General features: G+C 46.5%; 1 protein-coding gene and 1 non-coding gene across 20 annotated transcripts in view; one reads left to right on the top strand and one right to left on the bottom strand.

Moving 5' to 3' along the window:
- The window catches only part of INPP4A (inositol polyphosphate-4-phosphatase type I A), a 150,672-nt gene that overhangs the window by 48,881 nt on the left and 78,161 nt on the right, over positions 1-23,630 (top strand). The gene's annotated exons all lie outside the window — the stretch shown is intronic.
- LOC123581722 lies at positions 5,601-5,704 on the bottom strand. Its single transcript, XR_006703963.1, has one exon. It is a non-coding gene; the product is annotated as a U6 spliceosomal RNA (small nuclear RNA).

The raw sequence follows: 23,630 nt of genomic DNA, 5'->3' as shown, positions 1-23,630 counted from the left end.
GATGTTGATTGGAACCCTTTTGGCCTTCTCAGCTGAGTGGCCCAGAATGAAATGAGCCTCATATGTGTAGAGGAGGTTTACTTGAGGGGTATTTATTGTGAGGGATATGTGTGGTCCATCTGCTTCCTGATGATCTGATTTGTGATCACACACCAACCATGCATGGTAGTGTTTCCTCACATTTTATAAATGACTTGCTAGTCAGCAAGTCATATAAATGACTATTGTTATTAACAAAAATAGTGTATTTTTATTTTGTTATTATTTTTTTAAATGTTTATTTATTTTGAGAGAAAGAGAGAGAGAGCATGCACATGCACAAGTTAGGGAGGGGCAGAGAGAGAGAGTGAGAGAGAGAATCCCAAGCAGGCTCTGCTCTGTCAGCTCAGAGCCCCATGTGGGGCTCGATCTCACAAACCTGTGAGATCATGACCTGAACCAAAATCAAGAGTCGGATGCTTAACTGACTGAGCTACCCAGGTGCCCCTTCAAAAATAATGTATTTTTATTTTTATTTAAAAAAAAATTTTTTTTTTAACATTTATTTATTTTTGAGACAGAGAGAGAGCATGAACAGGGGAGGGTCAGAGAAAGAGGGAGACACAGAATCTGAAATAGGCTCCAGGCTCTGAGCTGTCAGCACAGAGCCCGATGCGGGGCTTGAACCCACGGACCGCGAGATCATGACCTGAGCCGAAGTCGGACGCTTAACCGACTGAGCCACCCAGGCGCCCCTAAAAAAAAATAATGTATTTTTAAAGGTATGGCCTAGTTCCTCCTGAGGGAAGTTTCCTCTTAGTGTGTAGAATTCCTGTTCTGCTGGTTGATGCCAGCTTCCCTGACATGGAATATTAGACTAAAAGGAACTTGCACGTAGTGTTTTGTTCTTTGTTAGAAATTAAGTATACATTCTATCAGGATTCACTTCTAGAATGATATAGTATTAGGGGTTCTGCAGACCTGCTCCTCAGCAAAACAACAATCATTGATGAAAATTGTTTTTAGGAAATCAATTAAAATATCTGGAAGTTGCCCTAAAGGCATACAGCAAATGAAGAAACATTTATTCAGGAAAATCTAAATCACAGTAATAACAGCAAAAGTTCGTGGCACTTGAGCTGTGGCCTACTTTTTCCTGCCCAGGTCAGCATGACAGAAGCCATACCTTTGGCTGGATGTGGCCAAGAAGGTGTGGCTCCCTCTCCTTTGGGTTTCCATCAAGGGCTTCAGCATCTCCCTGAGAGGGGCAGCTGTCAGCATTTCTCATTCCCCTCTAGCTACATGTTGCAGAGGCTAAATTCCGGCAAATATAGCCAGCCTCTGCTTGTAGGGTGGAGGCTCTTCACCAAACTGAGAATCCTGAGGCCCTAATTGCCCTCTGTCACCCCAGTTTACTTGTAGGGCAGAGGCTCAATTCCAGAAGAGTCAAGCCTAGAAGATCAAGAGCTACTGCCCTCACCCAGCACTCTGTTCATAAAATGAGGGTGCCACGCTGAAAGAAGTGGGCCACTATCCTTGACCCCAGCTCTAGGGCAGTGGCTCAGAAATTTTGCCAAGGAGGGGACGAGGTAGTCCAGAAGAAGAGAAAGCTCTGGGGCTCTCCCCAAAGGTGCTGAATTTATTTACGCCAGAGCATGGGGAAGTTCAGACCTAATGATACTCTAAAAAACAAAGAGATTTTGGTGGTAAGTAACTAAGAAGGCTGGTAGCTCCCTGAGAGCAAGAGTTGAAACTTTAGGCTAGAGACAACCAGGGAAAGAGACAACTAGGAAGAACCCTCCTGGGGTCAGAACAGACCTGATACCTGGACATAAAAAATTACCCTTTCACAAAGGCTTCATTTAATTGGATCAGGCTGTGTAACAATTGATGCCCCAGATCGTTGTCAAAAACAGCTGGGTATGATAACATCAGAGGCAGGCAGGCAGCCTAAAAGAGGCCAGGGAAGAGGAGAGTCCTGAAAAAACCATGTCATCCCAGGGAGACTGGGCCCCCTGGGGAATACCATTGGAAGCTGAGCCCTCTGGTGGAGGGGGGGGGGGGCAGGGATGGACTTCACTAAATTAGTCCAGCCAACTCACTGAAAGAATAAACAAAAACAAGCCCCCAGGGAGGAGAGGATCACCATTCAGAACTGCTACAATATATTTAAAAGGTCCAGCTTTCAAAAAAAAAAAAGGTAAGATATGCAAAGAAACAGAAATTTGAGATGGGATTTTTAAAAAGTGACCGAAACTGTGTGGGAGAGGGCTGAGATACTGGGCTTAACAGACCAAGACTTCAAAGCAGCCATGATAAAAGTATTCAGAGAACTAGAGGAACATGCTTAACGGTTAAAGACCTGATATGATGACAACATCTGACCAATTAGGGAATAAATCAATAAAGAGATAGAAAGTATAAAAGTGAACCAAATGGTTAGGGTGCCTGGCTGGCTCAATCAGTAGAACATCCGACTCTTGATCTCAGGGTCATGAATTCAAGCCCCATGTTGGGCGTGGAGCCTACCTAAAACACCACCACCACCACCACCACCAAAAAAACCCAAACTAAATGGAAATTCTGGAGTTGAACAGTAATAACTGGTGTGAAGAATTCACTAGAAGGCCACAGCACTGGATGTTAACTAGCAGAAGATAGAATTAATAAGCTTAAAGATAGAGTGATAGAGGTTATGCATTTCAAATGACAGAGAGAAAAAATGAAGAAAACAAACAGAGCCTCAGAGAAATTTAGGATATCATTAAACACACCAACATCCATCTAATACAAGTACCAGAAAAAAAAAAGAAAAGAAAGAATGGCTGAAAACTTCCCAAATTTGTTGAAAGACAATCTACACATTTAAGAAACACAATAAACTCCAATAGTATAAATACAAAGAAGTCCACATCTATGCACATCATAGTAAAGAACGTTGAAAGAGAAAGTCTTGAAAGCAGCAAGAGAAAAATGACTCAAATCGTACCAATGAATCCCAGTAATATTAGCTGCTGACCTCTCATAGAAACAGTGGATGTGGGATGGAGAAGGCAGTGGGATGGCTCAAAGTCCTGAGAAGAAAAAAATCCACTAACCAAGGATCTTATGTCCAGCAAAACTCTCTCAGTAATAAAAGTGAAAGAGATTCTAAAATTAAAACAAATTTATCGTCAGCAGACCTGCCTTATAGGATGTTTAAAGAAAGTTGTTGCTGAAAGCAAATGACCACAGACGATTATTCAAATCCCTATGAGGAAACCAAGAGCGCCAACAGCGTAGGTTATCATACGATTATAAAAGGTTATCATACGATTATAAAAGACTATATAGGGGCACCTGGGTGGCTCAGTCGGTTAAGTGTCTGACTTCAGCTTGGGTCATGATCTCATGGTTCGTGGGTTCGAGCCCCATGTCGGGCTCTGTGCTGACAGCTCAGAGCCTGGAGCCTTGCTTTGGGTTCTGTGTCCCCCTCTTTCTCTGACTCTCTCTCAAAAAATAAAAATAAACATTAAAAAAAATTTAAAAGACAGGGTGAATGTGTATTTCTCCCCCTTTCTTCTTTGAACTGATTTAAAAAGCAATTTTATTAAATGATATGCATACATTTATGTTCTTGGGCCTGTAACATTTAGAAAAGTAATGTATTTGGCAGTAACAGCATAAAGGAGGTAATGGAAGCAAAGCCTTATTGGAGGAGGGAAGTTATACTGCATTAGGTAACTTGAATCCATAGGACAGAATGAAGAGAACCAGAAATAATAAGGTTAATAGAACAGACTCTGTAAACGTATACTTGCTTTCCTTCTCTCAGCTTCTTTAAAAACACGAAGCTATGTAAAGAAATAGTAACACTATATTTTTGGATTTCTAGCATATATAGATATGATACGTGTAGAAATAATTGAACAAAGAGAATAGAGCTATATAGGAGGAATGTTTCTGTGTCTCACTGGAATAGTGTGGATAAGGTAATTAAAGGTTACACTAGAAAATATTATCGCTTAATGCAAAGGAGAGAAGTAAATGAGGAAACAACAAAAAAGACAGACATCTATGTTCTTACCACCTTCAGATGGTTTTTGTTATCCAGGCATAAACTGAACATTCGAGTTTGGCTTGCTTTAATTCTGTGTGAAGAGAAACGTTGTCGGCCTTCTCTGGATAGAGCCCTCATCTGGCTCTGGTTCATTCTGGGTCTTTTTGTCAAAGGTGGATTTTAAATGTTGCATTCAGAACATGTCCAGTCCTGACCTGGAGGTTGTAAAGATGGAGTGAGGGAGAAGCTTGGGGCCTAGAGTTTAGTCAGGATTGGTATGTCCTGGCTCTGGTACTGTCTGAGTTGTAGCCTTGAACTGGTCACTTTTCCATCTCTGACACTGGATCTCAAATGTTAAAAGGTCACCCTGAGCACTTGGTGAGGTAATGACTGGTGCGTGCTTGACCACAGGCACCCCCAGCCCCATCCCAGCGGGTCAGATGCGGGGAGGGGAGAGAGGGGATTTGGGTTCTCTGCCTCAGTGTGAGAGCAGTGCACCTGTGCAAGCAGAAAGTTGCTTTGCCACCTCTCATCCTTGACCTCTTACTGGCGGCATCCACCACCCCACATGCTGGTTGCAGCAGATTAGAGGACGACAGGTACAATCTGTAAGGCGTGTTGTTACAGACTAAACTGTTCCTCCCTGCATTCATGTTGAAGTCCTGACCCCCCAATGTGACTGTATTTGGACAGTCTCTCTCTAAAGGGGCAATTAAGGTTAAATGAGGTCATAAGGGTAGGGCCCTAATCCAATGCACCTGGTGTCCTTAGACGAGGAAGAGACACCAGGGAGGGGCATACAGATTAAAGGCCATGTGGGGACACGGCAAGAGGGTGGCCATCTGCATACTGTGGAGAGAGGCCTCAGGAAGAACCTACCTACTAGCCCTTTAATTTTGGACTTCTGGTCTCCAGAACTGTGAGAAGACAGATGTCTGTTGTTTAAGTCACTCAGGCTGTGGTGTTTTGTTACGGCAGCTGGATCAGACTAATAAACCTATTTAATTGTTCTTTCTTCATACCCACTGGCATGACTGCCGCGTTCTGCCCCACTGAGGAGCTGGGAAAGCAGTCCCACTCAAAATTACAAACGTGTAGGCATGCAAGATCACTACAAACAAGAAGGCAGTTTTGGAGATTGTTTTCTCTTTGTCTTCTTTCGGATCTATTTAATGACAGCTGGGTGACAAAAGCCATTTGAGTGGTGGTTATCACCCTGCCGGAAGGGGACTGAGGGTCTGGTTGTATGCGCAGTGATACGGCTGTTCTCCCAGAAATGCCAGGTTTAGATTGGATTGTGATCCCTTCCCTGTTTTTCCCCCTAAAACAGTGATGGTGGATAATCATGTTGGTATTTTTAGAACTGCTTTGCAGTTTCTCTGTGCAAACCTTTCCCGGGTACATGGTTTAATCCTCTCATCCAGCCTTGTTTAAGATCTACAGAGTGCTATATTTATTTGACTTTACTTGAAATTTCCAGGCTTTTCAGAATGTTGCTCCAAGAAGTCTGATGCCTACAGAACTCTAGAACTTATGCCTTAAAAGGCTTAACTACTGGTATGTTTGTAGGCATTCTTTTTTAAAAAATATCAAACGCTTCATGACGTTGCGTGGCATCCTTGTACAGGGGCCGTGCTAAGCTTCTTGTGTTGTTCCAATTTTAGTACATGCAGTGCCAAAGAGAGCACTGTTGGTAGGCATTCTTATGACTTATTATTCCCTGTTTTTCCTAGACCATCTAGGACAGGGCAGCTAACCCTGTCCAAATTAGTGTCAGGAAGTCTTTTTTTTTTTTTTTTAAATAGGCTTTGTTTTTTAGAGCAGTTTTAGATTCATAGCAAAGTAGAACAGAAAGTAGAGACAATTCTCATATACCTCCCTGTCTCCACACAGTCTTTTAATTGTGCCCTTGTGATCTTCCAAGGACAGTAGGGGAAGATTCTCCATCCTAGAGAAGCAGGAAGTTTCTTGGCCAGGTTGACGAGTTTCAGGGATCAGGTGGAGGGTGAGGGTGACAGCCTGCCCACCTCAGTCTTTGGCTTGAATGTAGCTTGGGTCTGGCACCTAGCAGAACATCACTGTGTCTACAGTGGGCCCAGTGGTGTGTCACAAGAGATGCCCTTGGCAGGCCCAGATCTAGTTCCTTAGGGGATGCCTCACTACTGCTCACCACCTCAGGCTGTATCATTCTCCAGATGGAATGTGTCATTTAAAGATTGAAATCCTGACTGCTGCCTTTTTTTTCTTTCTTTTTAAATTTTTTTAATTTATTTTTTTTTAATTCTTGAGTTGTTTTTGAAAGAGTGAGACAGAGTGAGAGTAGGGGAGGAACAGAGAGAGAGGAAGATACAGAATCCGAAGCGGGATCCAGGCTCTGAGCTGTCAGCACAGAGCCCAACGTGGGGCTTGAACTTACGAACCATGAAATCATGACCTGAGCTGAAGTCGGACACTTAACCAACTGAGCCACCCAGGTGCCCCCTGACTGCTGCCTCTTCAAAGCATTTTTGCCTTTGTGTCTCATTTGACCCTTAGCCAGTCTTTGTGTCACTTAAATTTTACGTAGTACCTTGTGGTCTACAAAGCCTTCACACACACACTTTCTTAATCAAGATTTGCAACAAACCTCTAAGGTGGGGCTGTCTCCCCAGCTTAATGACAGAGGACATGGGTTTAGAGTCCAGCCTTCTCACAGTGAAAAAGCTGGTTGGTGGTAGTGTTGGAGATGGGATGCTGTGTTCCATTCACTCTGCTTGAGGCCCAGTGGCCTGAAGGGGCCATGTCTGCCTCTGGAGGGATGGATGCAAGCTTTATATCTGAATAAATTTGGTGTGTGTGTGTGTACACATATACATACACGCACACACTTAAATATTTAGTTCAAATATTACATGCAGGAAATTAAGTTAAACAATTTACTTAAGGAAAAATCTTTGGACACCAGTACAAGGTCACAATAGAAGTCATGACCTCAGTGTATTTGCCATTTGGGAAGTACTGCAATATCTGTGCTAACTTTGCGAGATGACCAGAGTGGAAAGCAGAGTCCTGTTGTCTGCCCCAGCCTTGCTGTTTGTCCACAGAGATGGGGAATAATGACTCCCTGTGGCTGAGGCAGGCTTTGTTGGGAGGAGCAAATGACAGAGCAGAATAAACACAATTCAGACCATTTTGAACACTCTATCACTGTAGGATAGTAGACTGGGGGTAAGGGATGGGGAGGAAAGGCCACATCCAGCTGTGGGGTGCCAGAGTCTGTGATCCTAAGACCTGATAGCTGAATTAAAACCCAAAACAGACCAAGAGCCCAAAGGCTCTGATTCTTTTTTTTTTTTTTTTTTAATTTTTTAATGTTTATTTATTTTTGAGAGAGAGAGACAGATTGTGAATGGAGGAGGAGCAGAGAGAGAGGGAGACACAGACTCTGAAATAGGCTCCAGGTTTTGAGCTGTCAGCACAGAGCCCGACGTGGGGCTTGAACCCACGAACCATAAGATCATGACCTGAGCCGAAGTCATGGGCCACCCAGGCGCCCAAGGGCTCTGAGTCTTCATCAGTTGTGTTTCAGTGACATTTCTCTGCCCCTTATTTGTAGCCAATAAGTATACTGATGCATCTGACACTGTTAGCTGAGCAGTGCTGGGAGAGCTCTGGCCCAGTGCAGGGTGTCTATGAACTGACCCAAGACGTTAGTTGTCTTCATATATCAGTGCCTGCTTCCTTCCTGCACAGTATTCTGGGGAAAAAAAAAAAAAAAGAGATATGTTCACACCTGCATCTGGCCCCTTTAAGAGCCTAGTCTTCACTGAACCCTAGTGATAGGGCTGGATAATAGTCCTGGAAGTGTTAGGTGGTACCTCTCTGGGGCTGGCTGAGTTCTCCAGATGAGAAGATCCCACCTGGTGGAGGCCTCCCACCCTGGCTCTCTTGACAGCACTCTGGCCTCCAGTGAAGGAGACAGGGCCTGAAGCCGCCTGGCAAAGGGGTTTGAAGTGGCTTGGAAGATGTATCTGCTACATGCTAGCTTCCAGTTTATAGTTTTTCTACAAATTTCTTCTAGTGGGAGATAGGAGCAGTTCTAGAAGTAAAGTTTGAAGGCAAATTTTTCCTGATCTATTACTTAACTGCCAAGAATGTTTAAAAAAAAATGTGAAAGCACAAGTAGAGATTTTAATTAGTTTTCATTGTCACTGCTCTTGGTGATGGTAATTTTACATATGATATATGACAGGGAGATATCTTATGGGGGCCTTTGTTCTCAATGTGTTCTCTACATTTCAGAACTTAGCTGCAAATTTTGGAGAAAAATAATGGCAAAAGTACCATATGACGTTTTCCTTATTATTACATAGGTGCCCAACTGGTTAGCATTCTCTTTCTAAACAGAAGCGCAACCAACTTAGAAATCTTTCTGGAACAAGGCCACAGAAGAAGGGAAGATGTTGCTGGCAATGTTGTAGAGCAGTCTCTCGACTACAGAGCTTAGAGTGAGGTCATCTGGGGCAGCCCTCTGAAAGGCGAGAAACATGGCCCTGGTGTCAGGTGTTTGCTTACAGACCTGAATTGCTTGGGCTCTTCAGTTATCAAGTGGTGTTAGCTCCTTTTGTGGTTGTTGATGTTGTTGGGTTTTATTTTATTTTCAGAACTGAATAGTGCTTCCTTCGAGCTAGTGAGTGTGTCCTGGCTTTAGGTTTAATTGTTGTGATGACAGAGTGACCTTTGGAACCCCTTGGAGACCTGCCAGGACAGGAGAGTTGTTTTTCAAGTGTTGGTTGTAGATGTTGTCCATCTGTTCTATGCAGGTGCCATCTTGGCCCAGCCTTACCAGGCCTGCCCTGGTTTGTACAAAGTAAGCAAGAGGTTTGTTTTCAGAAGCCCAGGAGAGTTCAAGAAAGTACTGAGACTCTTCCAGTTTGTTTGAACAATTAGAATTCTAGTGAGTTCTTCAGCCTAGTAGCTGAAGCCCAGTGCTGTGGTCTAGTATCAGTGGCTCCCTGGAATTGACCCAGTCCTGGCTCTCCAGTCTGTTCTCTCTGTCCCTTAGCATGCTGGGCCTCCCTGATGCCTGAATTAATTTGTCCTTGAGTGTGCCTTTGCCTTTTAAAGTCAGATCTGTCCACACTGTGTCTGGATCACCTCTCTGTGTCTGACTTACCTCTCTCACAGCCTAGGGCATGCGTTTCATTTTGTCTTACCTGAATGTCTTACTCCTTTGTTACACTGTTGGCTCTTTGCAGTAGGGGTCACTTCAGACTCACCTGTGTGTCCCCTCTAAGTGCGTGGCTTTGCACCTATTGAATGAATGAATGAACAAACAACTGCAGTTCCAGATTGCAGGCTCCCACAATCTCCTGTCAGAGGGTGTTGCAGGCCATTGGAGGGCCAGGCTTGCCAGCTGAGCACAGAAACACCTCTGTCCTCTCCCCGGCTGTTTTCTTCGCTGGTGGTTGGGAAGATGTGCCATGGCAGGTGTTGCTGTTTAGCATGAGGACCCTGAGTGTCCACAGGCTCCTTTCCCCGCCCAGCAGAGCTCACTCAACCTGCTTTGAACACTGCCTGAAGAAATGCCTGGGTCCTAGAGTCACCGTTTGTGGTTCTGTTTTTAAAATTGCTTTTCTTGGGTTTTCATCATTCCTGCCACTCTCGGCTTTACAGTAAGAGCTGTGACCCAGCTGCCATGGGAGGGTTCTCTTTGGCCTGTTCAGCCAGACACTCCAGACCACACTTTTAGGGGCTACCTGTGAAGAGGAAACTGATTAGTGGGGGAACCTTGGAACCCTGCTCCACCTCTACTGACTGGTAGGCAATACTGGGGAGAGATCCCGACTTCTCCAGCTTTGGTGATGCCCTCTCCTCCTTGTACAGACACGTGGGAGAAATATGTGAAAGAAAGGTTTGTCTCTCTCTTTCTTTTTTTTTTTTTTTTAAGTTTTGTGTATTTTGAGAGAGAGAGAGAGAGAGAGAGAGAGAGAGAATCCCAAGCAGGCTCCACACTGCGATCGCAGAGCTTAACGCAGGGCTTGAACCCATGAACCATGAGATCATGACCTGAGCTGAAATCAAGAGTTGGATGCTTAACTGAGCTACCCAGGTGCCTTGAAAAGTCTCTCTTTTGTGACAGAGTGACTTCTGACTGTCACAGTCGGTTGGTTAGAGAGCTTGTTTCCCTGTCTCAATCCTATCATATCACATCCTCAGAGAAACACACACACACGTTCTCTCAAAAAAAAAAAAAAAAAAAATCCCCACAACAACCAAGAAAACCCAAAACAACCAAATAACTCAAGTGGGTAGCTAAAGCTATGAAATCTTCTCTCCAGAGAAGTCTCATATAAAAGTCAGGACTGCTTGCTTTTTATTTTTATGTAAAAGTACGGAGCACGGAAGTCTTTTCAGAGTCTTTTCTATGTGTTCCACCCAACATGATTGGTTAAAACAATATTCCTCTTCTGTAGCTAAAGTAAGCTGATAATATACCACTTTGCCAGAGATTTATATATGGTAAGGCTTACAGAATGTGTGACCCACTTTATTTCCAAGACTGAGACCTCTCTCAATAATTTTGGTTTGTTGGTGCAGAAGCTAAAACCAGCTTCATTGGTGCTGCCCACTTGGAGGCCTTGGGCATCCTCAGTCTCCTGGCTTATTGCCATGTTCCAGAAATAACTTTGTCTTCCCAGAATTTCATTGATCTGTGGTCGTTGCTTCACATTTATAGCCCTTTATGGAATTTTATGGCTGCTCTGAAAACTTTACGTTCACTTGTGAAGCCCAGCCTTACACTTCTGAATTAGAAAACATGCTTTCTTAGTGATTATGAGAATAAACTGAATCCACCCAACTCCAGTCATCTGAGACACATTGGAACTTTCAAATTATTGTCAATCCTGCTCTGTCAGTGGTCGAGAAGGAAATAGTGTATTTGGAGTGAGCCTGTAAGTAAGCGCCTCGTTAGGCCCCATGTACCATGCTGCTGGAGGTGCTGGAGTGAGGCTGGTGAGGGGTTCAGCAGGAGCAAGACGGGGGCACTGGGGTGCTGCAGGTGGGGCTGGATTGGAAACTGCATGTTGTGGTGCAGGTGCACAGATACCAGAATTTGAAGTAAACCTGAGGCCATCTTATTTGGATTAACCCCATAGGTTGGATCTTCCTCTGTTTTCCCAAAACTCCATTAGCGTTAGCAAGGAGTTTTGAAAGTTGCCTGGATATTTGGTTCTCGTTAAACAGAACCAAAGCTTGCCTTCATGGTTGCTCACTGACCTGGCATAAATCAGATCATAGAGCTTCTCATTCTGAAAAGGCCCAGGCAACATCAGGCCTGGATCTCACTAACCCCTCTGGGAGCTGGTATGTGTGCCCAGCTTCCCTTCCAAGAGTACACTTTGCTTGTTACGTTTGCCAAAATTACCGGCAACTCTTTGGGACTGTAGTATCTTCCAAGGAGGCTAACCTTGTTCAAGGCCTGCGTTTCCCCACGTTCAGCCTGCCATTTGTATGTGTCCAGCCACTGTCTGGGTGGTGAGCTGATTCACTTTCCCTGCACTGCTTCCGTTGACAAGCGTCACAGAGGGTGTGGGAGTTTTTGTAAGGAGAGGAAGGATGCGTGTTTTATTCTTGAATTGTGGAGTGTGTGTCACCAGTGTGAGCTGGGGACAGCGCAGCGACTATTTGCCAAAGCACCTTGACATATTCTTCACTTGCTCAGCCAGGATATTCTACAGTGAATAAATAAAACCTGTTGGGAACGGTAAAGAGGAGGAAATGGCAATAAAGCCACAGTAGTCCTACAAAAAGAGCAGAGGAACCCCTGCTAATCAGGTTAACGTGTCACTACAGAAACTAGGTCTTGAGTCGTGACTTGCTGGTTCGGGGGTTCCCATTCTACTTTTCTTCTGAAACATACTTCTGTGCAATATTTATATAAGTCCTTTCTCCACCGTCAAGATACAGAGCGTTACATATGTATATTTTTTTTACTTTAGTATTTGTTGGTATTGTTGGCTAGGTTTTGTCTTTTTACCCTGTTCACAAAGCTTTGTGTTTTTTAATTTTAATCCCTCCCCCCGAGATTTATATTTTTAAAAATTTATTTTGAAATATTTTGACAAAATATTGACACTATTTTTCTCCCAAGGAGCTTAATTTCAGCTTTGAAAAGGAAACCAAACATGAATGATGCAAAAAAAGAAGTCACCCACATCCTGAAGTTCTCTCTTTTGCCTTCTCTAGGAAGGTCCATTTCCTCTCTGGTCTGTTGTGTTGCTTAACATGAAGGCTGGAGGAGAGACTGTGACCAGAGGGCCTTGTAAAGACTGTGGGTGGGGACGGAAAGGGAAAGATTGGTTAGCATGTCTTGGATCTGAAGTGTTTTCTTCCAGGGTCCTGGGTCCTGAAAAGGGATGGAAGGAAGAAAGTAATGTTCTAGGAAACATTATAAAATAATATATGTGTGAAAGTGCTTAAAAATGAGGAACTTGCCAAGGGAAAAGACTGTGCCTTTTACCTGCATCTGGTTGGAGTTTGAATTAGTGTGCCCTGCGTGCTGTTTCAAGTGTTGGAAAGAATGCAGGAGGAGCAAGGGCTGACTTTAGTCCTGACTTTGCTCTGGGGCTCATGACCTTGAAGAAGCCTCGCTCAGTCAGTCATCTGCCGGCTCCCATCTTTCAGACAGCCCCCTTGGCAGTGAGGTGTGAGGACTGTGGGAACCAGGGGGCATGGGAGGAACTTGGTAGTGGAATTGTTGCTCTTGCTCACACCTCTGCCTGTGAGCTTTTCTACCTGAATCTCTGGACAAGGTGTTTCTTTCCCTGGATGCCAGATGAGGCAGGTGAGCAGCCAGAAGGCATCTTGGACTGAGCAGTTCTTGGTCTCCTCTTGTGACCTTCTCCCACATGATGAGAAACTCCAGTAGGCAGCAGATACTGACTAAGCCCTGGAGGAGCATAACGCTGTGAACCGACTGAAGGGAGGGAAGACAGACGGTGCTCTCTCTTCACACAGGGAAGTTTTGCAGCCACCATCTTGTTGGCCACCTTCCGTGTCCCATAGCGGGAGCTCTCCACTGTGGAGACTCAAAGAAGGTGACCAGCTTCTTCAGTCTTGCATTTTTACACAGCGAGCCATCAAGCTGTGTTTTGTACTTATTTTTCCCCGTAACTCTCTTGATGTCATGCACAAGAGCAAAACAACATGTCCTGCTGTCCAGGACCCAGAGAGTCCTTGCTCACAGTCCAGGGAAGTGTCACCACATCTCCGCTCCTCTGCCCTGCTCTGCAACTCATGTTTCTGGAGAACAGTGTCTGTTATTATGACCACATGGCTGCTGGGTGGACTGAGTGGCTTTTGCGGGCATTTCTGACTCAGTCCAGGCAAGGGTGGAGTGGAGAGTGTGGCAAGAGAGGCCTTCTGGAGTCAGTCAGGGTTATGTTTGTGTAATGGTTTCTGTGCGTTGTCCCCATCTGCCATGTTACATTAATATAAATGTGAGTTCATTTTTGTGGAGGTCTTGCTGTAGATAATTTATAGATCTCTTTTGGTTTTATAGTAGTTGAAGAGCTCTAAGAAGAAAGAGTTTATACCCAATTTTATGTTTATGTTCTCTATTTTAAACAATATAAAAAAATATTTACTTAACAGTGGGAGTTCTTTGGGGGCACCTAGGTGGCTCAGTAGGTTAAGCGTCCTACTTTGGCTCAGGTCATGATCTTGCTGTTCATGAGTTCCAGCCCCATGTCGGGCTGTATGCTGACAGCTCAGAGCCTGGAGCCTGCTTCGGATTCTGTGTCTTCCTCTCTCTCTTCGCCTCCCCCTGCTCAGGCTCTGTCTCTTTCTGTCTTTCAAAAATAAAAATGTTAAAAAAAAACAGCAACAAAAAAAAAACCAGTGGGAGTTCTTTGACTTTTTTTTTTTAATGTTTATTTTTGAGAGAGAGAGAGAGGGAGTGTGTGAGCAGGGGAGGAACAGAGAGAGAGAGAGGGAGTCACAGAATTCGAAGCAGCCTCCAGGCTCTGAGCTGTCAGCACAGAGCCTGACATGGGGCTCAGACTCACGAACCGTGAGATCATGACCTGAGCTGAAGTCAGACGCTCAACCAACTGAGCCACCCACGTGCCCCTTTGACTTTTTAAAGGTTGAGGAACACTTGCTATAGGGCCTCTCCATTTGGTTCCTAAAAGTTGTGATGAGTTGTAAGGGTTCTCTCCATCCTCCCCCAAGCCCCTTTGTGGGGTTCTCTCCCGCCAAACTTACTGGGTCTCATAGGAGCACTCATGCTACATTGTGACCCCAGCCTCCAGCCCAGGGATACCTGGACAAGCTAGATCCTTGGATTGCCTTCCCCAGAGTGAGCCAGAGTGGAGACTGGGAGAGAGTGCATGCATTTGACCCCTTCAGTGGCTAGACCTGTAGAGTAGAGTTGGGGGGCTGTCAGCTGCCTTGACACCACCATGAGCATAGGTTCATTTGCAGGGAGGAGGAGAATGGCATGGGTTAGCAGAGGAGAGCCGAAAAGAGTTGTCTGTGCTGCTGACATTGGGGTCTTTGGGCAAGCTCAGCCATATTTCTGTTCAAGTTTTATAAGTCAACCCTGAACCTTTATGACAAATGCCTTTCTGCTTGAACTCATCTGAATTGGGTTTTCGAGGCTGCAGTACAAGCGTCCCAGCTGGTAAGTATGGTGTTTTGGCCATGATAGCAGGAGTACCCAGAACCTTCCTTCCCCATGATAGCCTTTTCACTGAACCCCAAGGACTGGGGGGATGGAATGGAAACACTGTCAGGGCAAGGGAAAGGGAGTTGCTGTAGCTAGGGTGTAAGCCACCGCCCCTGGGAAGGCACACCCTCTTTGCTCTGTGATACTGAGGAGACTTGAGCAGCATGGTCACACTCACTCCCACATCCCCTTGGCTGAAAGGACCGACCCCCTCCCAAAGGAGAGAGGGGAGAGAAGCAGAGTCTGGGGGTGGCATCTGCCCTGTTGGCTGAAAGAAGTCAGGGCCCAGCTTCCAGGTGGCCAGCTCTGGTTGGGGGAGGGGTGGAAGTAGGCACCAGGCCAGACCTTACAGCCTTGGGTTTGGGTAGAAAAAGAAAAGGGAAGAGAAAGAACAGTCTCAGGCAGTGAATGGGGCACACCCAGCCCTCGAGGAGCCAGAGAGTTCTCTTTTAGCTGCATCTTCTGGAACCAGGCTCTGAATAAGTGCCTTGGGGCAGGGGCATCTGGGTCTGAGATGATACCTGCCTTCATTGGCTGATAGGTCCTTTATGGAGCCTCATGTGGAGATAAGCTGACCCACAGGTCACAGGGAAGCTGTTGCCCTCATCTCTTTGGCTGTTGGTCCTCCGGGAACTGCATGTCTACACTGACAGTGACTGTTGATAGATACTGGATCCAGTCCTTTTACGCACCTATTTGGAAATTTCTCTGGCGCTCCTGAGAGGCCTTCCTGGCCAACATATAGGCGAACTTTCAGTTAATTATGTGAGGGTTTCGAGTGGCCGAGTTGACAATGGAGCAAGACATGAGACTTGTCAACACCATGGACATTTCTAGAAGAGAGAAGAAGGCACTGATACTGGCATGCATTGTCTCCGGTAATAAAGAGGCAGCTCTTAACAATGGACTACAGTGCTCTGCTTAGTGCAGTGCACCCACTATCTTTGCTTGTGCTACTCTGGTAAGCCTCCGTGGCGGTCAAGTGACACGTGAAGGCTGGTGCTTGGGAGTGAGAGGATTCAATCAACACTAGGTTGATTCTCACTGAGAAAGAGCCTCCGTGCTTCTAGCACATGAGGCACCCCTGCCTGGAAAGGGAGGGGTGGGGAGCAGCAGGCCAGCCCTTCACACAAAGGAAGGTCTGGGAAGAGGTTTCACCGGCACCATTGTGGCCCTCAGATTGTCCCCCGTTCATGTTTTTGTTGCAATTCCTGTTGTGCATTTGCTGACCAAGTCCACGTGTTCATGTTTGTATCCCTAAGGCCTAGTCCGTGAGAGACCCTCACTGTTGTTGAAGAGATTGTCAGTTTATAGAGAAGAAACAGCATGAGATGTAGAAGCAAAGAAAGTAGATGCTTAAGAAAAGGGGCTTAAGTAAGAAGTGTGGGGTGTGGAGGGTTCGGTACAGCAGAGACAGCCAGCGGCAGCCCCCCCATCCCACCGCTGCTGCTGCCGCTGCCCCCACCCAGCGCTTGGTTATTGTTAACATGTCTCTCTCATCTCCCTGATGTGAGCCCCCAGACCCAGGTTTGCACCTGTGTTGCTCAGCACAAGCACTTGTAAACACTTTTGCAGGGTGATTTATTTTCAGGCTAGTTCCTACGGAAAATCCCCCAAAGGTCATGGCTTATAGATGAGCCACAAGTCAGTTTTAAACCAGGCTGTCCCAGGTCACGATCTCACGGTCCGTGAGTTCGAGCCCCGCATCAGGCTCTGGGCTGATGGCTCAGAGCCTGGAGCCTGTTTCCGATTCTGTGTCTCCCTCTTTCTCTGCCCCTTCCCCCGTTCATGCTCTGTCTCTCTCTGTCCCAAAAATAAATAAACGTTGAAAAAAAAAAAAATTTAAACCAGGCTGTCCCAAAGACCTCCTGGAGAGGCTGGTTTTTTAGGAAGGACATACCAGGGGTGAGGGAACTGCCCTCCAATGTCTTCCACGGAAGCGCAGCCTCAAGGAGGGTGGGCAGCCAGGGAGATCTCAACAGCAAGGAAGCCAGGTGGGAGCCAGATGAAGATGCTGGTGGAAGGGTTCACGGCCTCTCCAGTGCTGTGTAAAGACAGACTGGGGGCTGCAGAGTGACTGTCAGAAGCCAGGGCAGTGGGGCAGGGGTGCTGAGGCAGGCTGAAGTCTGGATAGAGCGGGAGGATCACCCATGCATTGGGTGTGGGCTGTGAGAGTGTTGTTCAGGAGTCTGCACTGACTTTGTTTCTTGGCTGGAGCAAGTGGAAAGATGGAGCTGCCATTGACTGAGGTGGGAAAACTGGAGGGCTGGAGGGGAGCTGGAACAGTCTGGGCTTGTCCTGCTCCTGGGCTCTAGCCCCTGCTGTTGTTTAGGGGAATATGCACCGTGACTGTTCCTGTTGGAGTCGGAGATGTGCTTTTGAATCTGGGTTAAGGCACTGTGTTATATCAGCTACCATATTCATTAAGTGGATGAGGCAGGCTAGTTAATTAGCTGGGGTGAACCCATGGCCACTGCTACCTGTTCAGTGTCACCAGCAGAGAACAGGGATTGGGGAAATGGGAAGCTGCAGATAAAAGATTGCGGAGTGCAGGCCCAGTGGGGCCCTGGGTGGGGTTGTTTGTGTCTGCAGGTGAGAAGATACACCAGCTGCAGCGCAAACCTTCTTCTCTGTGCCTCACTTTCCGAGGCGTTTGTTGCCTGCATTTCATCGCTGGCTGCCCTGGACAGCTCTTGCAGCGTACTCGCTAGTTTGACGGTCTTCTTCATGTAGGAGATGTACTCACAGTGAACCCCTCTCCTGGGTCCAAGGCCCTGTGTAGCGTGGGGAGTGAGAAGTAGGAGAGAGCTGGGTCCTTGGCCCAGAAGAGGAAGGAGGAAGCAGGCCTCCATAGTAGGAAGGCTGTGGTTGCTGCCTCTCAGAACAGGATCCTAATGGATGTCCAGCCTCAGGGGCACAGAGCAGCCACTTCTCTTCCCTGGGGGTCTGGGGTGGGCTCGGACCATGGATTCCTTACACCTGGCAGTCTCCTCATTTTACAAATGAAAAAACTGAGGCCCATAGAAGTGCCTTGTGCAGGTGACCTCGCTCCCAGTGGCTGACTGCCTACCAGAATGGTGCTCCATTCACCTGTCCCTCCCCAATAGCAACCTTTGGGCCTAAATGTTGGGTTTAGAAAACACAGTCACTATAAACTGAAGCATGGGCAGAGTGCCATGGACCTGAGTGAAGAGTTCTGGTTGAAGTTCAGACGGCTGGAGAGTTGGGTAAAAATGTTGGTAGACTTAGCTGGAGGGAAGGAAAGGCCTTCCAGGCTCATAGATGGCCCCAGTAAAACTGCAGCTCAGGACTAGACACATGAGAGGTTAGGTAGAGCCAAGGAGAGAAACTCTTCTATCTGATTCAAGTCTCTGCACAGGCTCTGTGTGGGTATTTTACATGTCTCTATGTATGTGCTTGCTCCTCAGCGTGTCCTGGTGAGGTAGGTGTTGTTACTGCTGTTTTACAGATTGTGAAACTGAGGCTTAGGGAAGCTCAGTAGCTCTTGCCCAGCCCCCTGGAGAGGAGTGACCCTAACTGATCAAGTGCCCAGCCTCTTGCACCCAGCTCAGGGCCTCTGCAGTTTGATCCAAGTCTAGGACACAGGAGGGAAGGTGTTGAGAGCCCTCTGTGGACCAGGGTGTCGGGGGCCTGCTGGGTTTGGGGCAAGAGCACAGGAGGGAAGAGACTAAGGCTCCCTGCCCTCTACCCTTGTCTTTGTGCCTGGGGTGTCTGGCATTTCCTGCCCTGTTAATACCTGAGTCTTGGAGGCAGGCAGCATTCCTTGCTTTTTATGGTAAGGAGGCATATTTGACTTTGTTTAAAAGATTAAGATCTTTCCTAGGCAACTTGTTTGAAAGAGAAAAAGATGAAAGATCTGCTAGCTTCCATGATTCTCTTGCGTTTTAGGGTGGGGAGGGGCACAGAGGGGGTGGAACATTCAGTGGGTTAAGAAGTCCCCTAAATGGTCAAATTAAAATCAAGGAACCCTTACTGCTAAGTTCCAGCTTGGCCTGCCCCTGCCTCCTGCCCCTGCCTCCCAGACCCTGTCCCTCTGCTGTGCTTACAATGGCTCATCCCACCTGAACCCCCTACCTACAACCCCTACATCACCTGGTCTTTGTCTCCACCATTCAACACCCTCTTTTTTAGCCTTTCTAGGCAGCCTGCTCAAGTTTGTGTTATTTAAGTCTTTAGTACATCTCCCTACCCCAGTAGCCCATTCCTCGGTTGACAACCATTCTGTAATTTTCTGTGCACTGAAACTTGATTCATTGCACTTAAATTTCTGGGATGTCATATAGAGGCACACATTCATTCATTCATTCATTCCAAATATAAGCTAGAGGAATTTTCTGCTTCCATTGGCTACTGTTCTGGAAGCCAGGCCTTCCTGGTCCTTGCTCATATGCTGAATCTTCCCTTGCTGGTGACTGACCTGGTTGGAAACCTGGAGGCAGAATATGAGCTGTTTTGACACTAGGTGCACTGAGCCTGCACACACCAGTACTGCCTTTTCCCTGGAGGGGGGCCTCCAACTCGCTGGTCACCCTTGCCCTTGTCTGTTCTGGAGACACTGCTCCTATTCCTTTGTGTTGGCCTTGCCCATGCCTGTTACCATAGCCACCATGGCTCTGGCCCATTCAGTTTTTGTCTTGGGCATCTGCACCCCACCTACCCTGTGCCCACCTGAGGTTTATGCCCATGTTGTGGTATTTGCACCCATGCTGTTGTCATTCTCTTATTTTCTGCAATTGAAGGAATTAGTGGTCCTGAAACCCCAAGGGCTCCAAGGCCCTGTTGGATGTAGACCAGCTCTGGATAGAGCCCTGGGTAGCCTCAATTCCCAGTTGGCTCCAGAGGACTGTTGGGAATAGGCTGATCTTGGGTGTCCAGTGGGAGAGATGGGTCTCTTTTTCTCTCCTGGTTGGATTAGCAGCTCTAGGGTCATATCAGAGAACTTGCTTTCTCAACATTAATGCCAGCTTCCATCATAGTGTGTGTTTGGGATGATGAAGTCCAGGGCTAGCCAGGTGATATTGGGGGTGGGGAAGGGCAGGAGAGCTATCAGCATGCCCTAAGCCTGACTTGCAATTAGAGAGGGGACAAAAAAAGACTTGCCTGGTTGATTATCTGCTAAAGTGGGTTTTTTACTTCTCTGTGCTTTCATTTCTTGACCCCTGTGGTAGTCTTCCAGCCACCTGTGGGCTCTTTGCTCATGAACTGGGCATACCTCATTTAGAGAACAAAGCATTGTGTGATAAGTGTTAACTGGTGGCTTTGAGTTCTGTTTTCATCATAACCATTTCTTGGGTGCCTGGTATGTGCCATACTTTAGTCACAGTAACTAATGTTAGCTGTTGTAACAACCACCTCCCAAATCTCCGTGGCTTCACACAACCAAGGGTCTTACTCAGGGTAAGCTCAGTGTAGATCGTTGGTGGGAGGCAGGGCCTCTGCTCTTCCTGGTCTCAGGGACCTAGTTTCTTTCCACATAGTCACTCCCTTACCCTGGGGCCTTGGAATTATTCACTCAATCCCCCTGCATCCAGCTGGGAATCTGGGGGGAAGGGAGACTTGGAGAATCCCATGAGCAGCTTTCTCACCTTTATCTCAGCTGGTGTGCATCCCTCTGCACTCTCACACAGCTGCACCAAACTGGAAGGGTGCTGGAAAGGGTCACCTGTCAGTGTACCTGGGACGAATGTACCTGGTGAGCAGGGCCAGTCTGCCACAGAAGCTGACAGTTTGTTTACTCAGTAGGTGTTCGTTAGGCCCGTGGTCTATGTTTAGGCTTGAATGAGGTACCCAGGATGATATGGAAGAAGCCAAGAGTTTAAGTCTGGCATTCATGAGACACAGGGTGCCCCACTGCTCATCCCATGGTCACACCAGGAAGTACGTTATCTTGAGGTACAGACTGGTTAGCTGTGTTAGGGAGACTGAGGCAAGGTCGTCGGCTGCTGGGCACTGTCTGCCTGAGGGGCTTTGTGCGGAAGGCGGCAGCTGTCGCTCTCAGGTTGTTATTAGTAGTGATTTGCCGGTGAGCAGTGTGACACCTCATTGATCAGTGATTGTGGCTGTCCTGGATTAGGGGTTTTGAGAGAAAACTCTGCCTCTTTCTGCCTCCTGCAGTAGCCTCCTCCCCAGGGGCTGCTGATTCATGCTCTGACTCACGCAAGCCTTTCGTCTGACTTTCTCTCCTGTGCTGCCTGTGTTTGGAGAGCAGAGGCCTGGAGAAGGTTTGCTAGGAGCCTATTTCCTGCCCACAGTGACAGCAATAGAGTGGGCTGGGCAGGGAGAGCGCCCCTACTTGTATTTGGGCTTTTGCCTTGGGTTGATGCTGATAGTTCATCCTTTAGCTCTGTGTGACCTTGAGAAAGTTACCTCGTCTGGACTTCTGTGACGTCATCCATAGAAGTCCTTTTTAAGACTGTTCTCAGAAGAGCCCCCATCATATAAGACAGATGAAAATGGAGTTTTGTGGCCAGCCCTCCCTACTCAGCTCCAGCTCTGCAGCCCCGAGAGGTTACTGAGGCCTAGAGGGGCCACCAGAACCCTTTCCAGGCCTGGGAGCCCTTGTTCTGTGGAGGAGGAAGGCAGGCAGACCTTAGACTGGCTTCCTGAGAAGCTTGTGACAGTCACTGCCATTGGTTACAAATCCCATGGACCTGTATGAACGACCACAAGCCTCCTGTCTTGCTTATGCTCCCTCTACCACCATTCTCCTGCCCCCCTGGTGGAAGGGACATTATGGGGTTTGCTGTTGAGTTGATGACCTGTGTCATCAGGTCAGAAAGGGTGACACGTCTCTCACAGAGTGAGGAGAGGAGGCAGTTTCATGAGTTATTGCTTCTTTCTTTCTTCTTGCCCCCAAGAAAAAAAATTCCAGTCCCCGGAACAACTCCCACGCGCTATCCATCCTCTTTGATGTTAGTGCAGTTTTTCTTCCTAATGAGCTCCGGTGTTCAAATGGGGCCAGGAGGAAAGCCAGGGACCTTGGGAATATAAGAATCCTTGGCGAATTACTTTAAATTAATGAGACTAATAAGGAAAATCGAGTTCAGCTGTGCAGATCAGCTCTGTGTTCTGTGTCTTGATGACTTAAATTGCAGATCCTAATTAAATGCCCCAAATAACCATGAAGTGGCTTCTGAGGCCCTCTTGACTCAAAACTTCTCTGGTCTGTGAACCCTATCAAGTGTAAAATTAGTCTGTAGATGTTCCCCTTTAAGAATTTCTATCCCCAGGACCCCATGATGCCTGTAATATCCCCCACCCTCTTTAGGTGAAGGGACCTTGCAAGGGCAAGAGGAAGGGGATAAGGGAGGGGGAGGGGAGGGCTGGCAGGTTGTCAGGGTACAGTTGTTGCCTTCTGTCAGGAGGCATATCTGTACTGTCCCATGTGAAGGGGGGTGACCGCGGCCTCACTACAAGCTGAGCAGGGCATCCAGGCAGGGCAGTGGAATGCTGGAGATACACTGGGAAGAAGTTCAAGAAAGAAGAGCTCCTTCCTCAAGCTGCTTCACACCCAGGGTGCCACCTTTGCCTTTGGCCAGCATGGGGTGCAACTTTCAGTGATGCAAGAGGATGACCTTAAGCTAAGAAAGGGACCGGCTCCCTGTGGTCCCACACCCTCTTCTCCACGTGGTCTCCGTCTGTGTCTTGTCTTTTTAAATGGCTGTGACCAGAGCACAGGTAGAATATTTCATTAAAAGCACACATGTTCCAGAGCTGACATAAACATTTTTTCATGCTATGTTGTCTTTATTATAGTCATTAAAATAATTAAACTCTTTATTGAAGTAGAAGAATCTTTCATTTACAGCTCAGTGAATTTTCACACAGTAAATTCGTAGAACCAGCACCCAAAACAAGAGACCACAAGCCTTCTCATGCCCCACATGCCCTCCCCAGTCAGTACTTGCCCCTCAAAGATACCACTGTCTTGACTTCTAATACCACAGACTCATTTGGCCTGTGCTTGAACTTGATAGAAATAGAATTGCCTAGTTATGCTTTTCATCTGACTGGCTTTCCCCCTTGACATCGTTTCTAAAAGCATTTGTATTGTTTCGTTTATTCTATAGCTGATGGACACTTGAGTTGTTGCTAGTGTTTGACTATTATGAATATTATGCTCTAAATGTTCTACCTTTTTTTTTTTTTGGTGAACGTAAATATGCATTTCTCTTAGCAATTCCACTCTGAGTTACATACTAGGTCACGGTGTAGGTATATGTTCAGCTTGAGTAGACACTGACAGTTTTACAGCACGGCTGCACCATTTTACCCTCTGCTAGCAGTGTATCAGGGTTCCGTTTATATCACATTGTCACCGATACTCGGTATTGTCTTTTTTTTCCATTTTAGCTATTCTAATGAGTGTGCAGAGGTATCTCATGTCTATAATTAGTGTTTTCCTGATGACTAATGAAGTTAAAGAAATTTTCATATGTTCATGAACTTTGTTATGATCATTTTAACAGCCATATAGTAATGCATCTTATAGGTGTTCCAGAATGTACTTGTAGCTGGGCATTTTGATTGGTTCCAGTGTTTGTTATTATAAGTAATGCTACAATAAGCATCTTTGGACTGTTGGCAAGAATTTTGTTTTTGCTTATAAATATATTGGTAAATAATTTCACATTGCTTTCTGAAATGCTTGTACGACTTTAAAATGTTATCAGCAATATAGAAGAGCCTATCAGAGTTTCCCCTAGGTCTGCCAACAAAGCATATTCTCATGAGAAGAGACAAACCTCTTTTGGAAGACAATTTTAGGTGAATATAGGAATATTTAGTGTTGCTTTAATTATTATGAATGAGGGGGTGCCTGGGTGGCTCAGTCGGTTGGGCCTCTGACTTTGGCTCAGGTCATGATCTCTTGCTCTGTGG

Source organism: Leopardus geoffroyi, chromosome A3, assembly GCF_018350155.1.
Source record: "Leopardus geoffroyi isolate Oge1 chromosome A3, O.geoffroyi_Oge1_pat1.0, whole genome shotgun sequence".
In the NCBI taxonomy this organism is placed as follows: Eukaryota; Metazoa; Chordata; class Mammalia; order Carnivora; family Felidae; genus Leopardus; species Leopardus geoffroyi.
The sequence above is the reverse complement of the archived record's forward strand: the minus strand, read 5'-3'. Positions and strand labels throughout refer to the sequence as shown.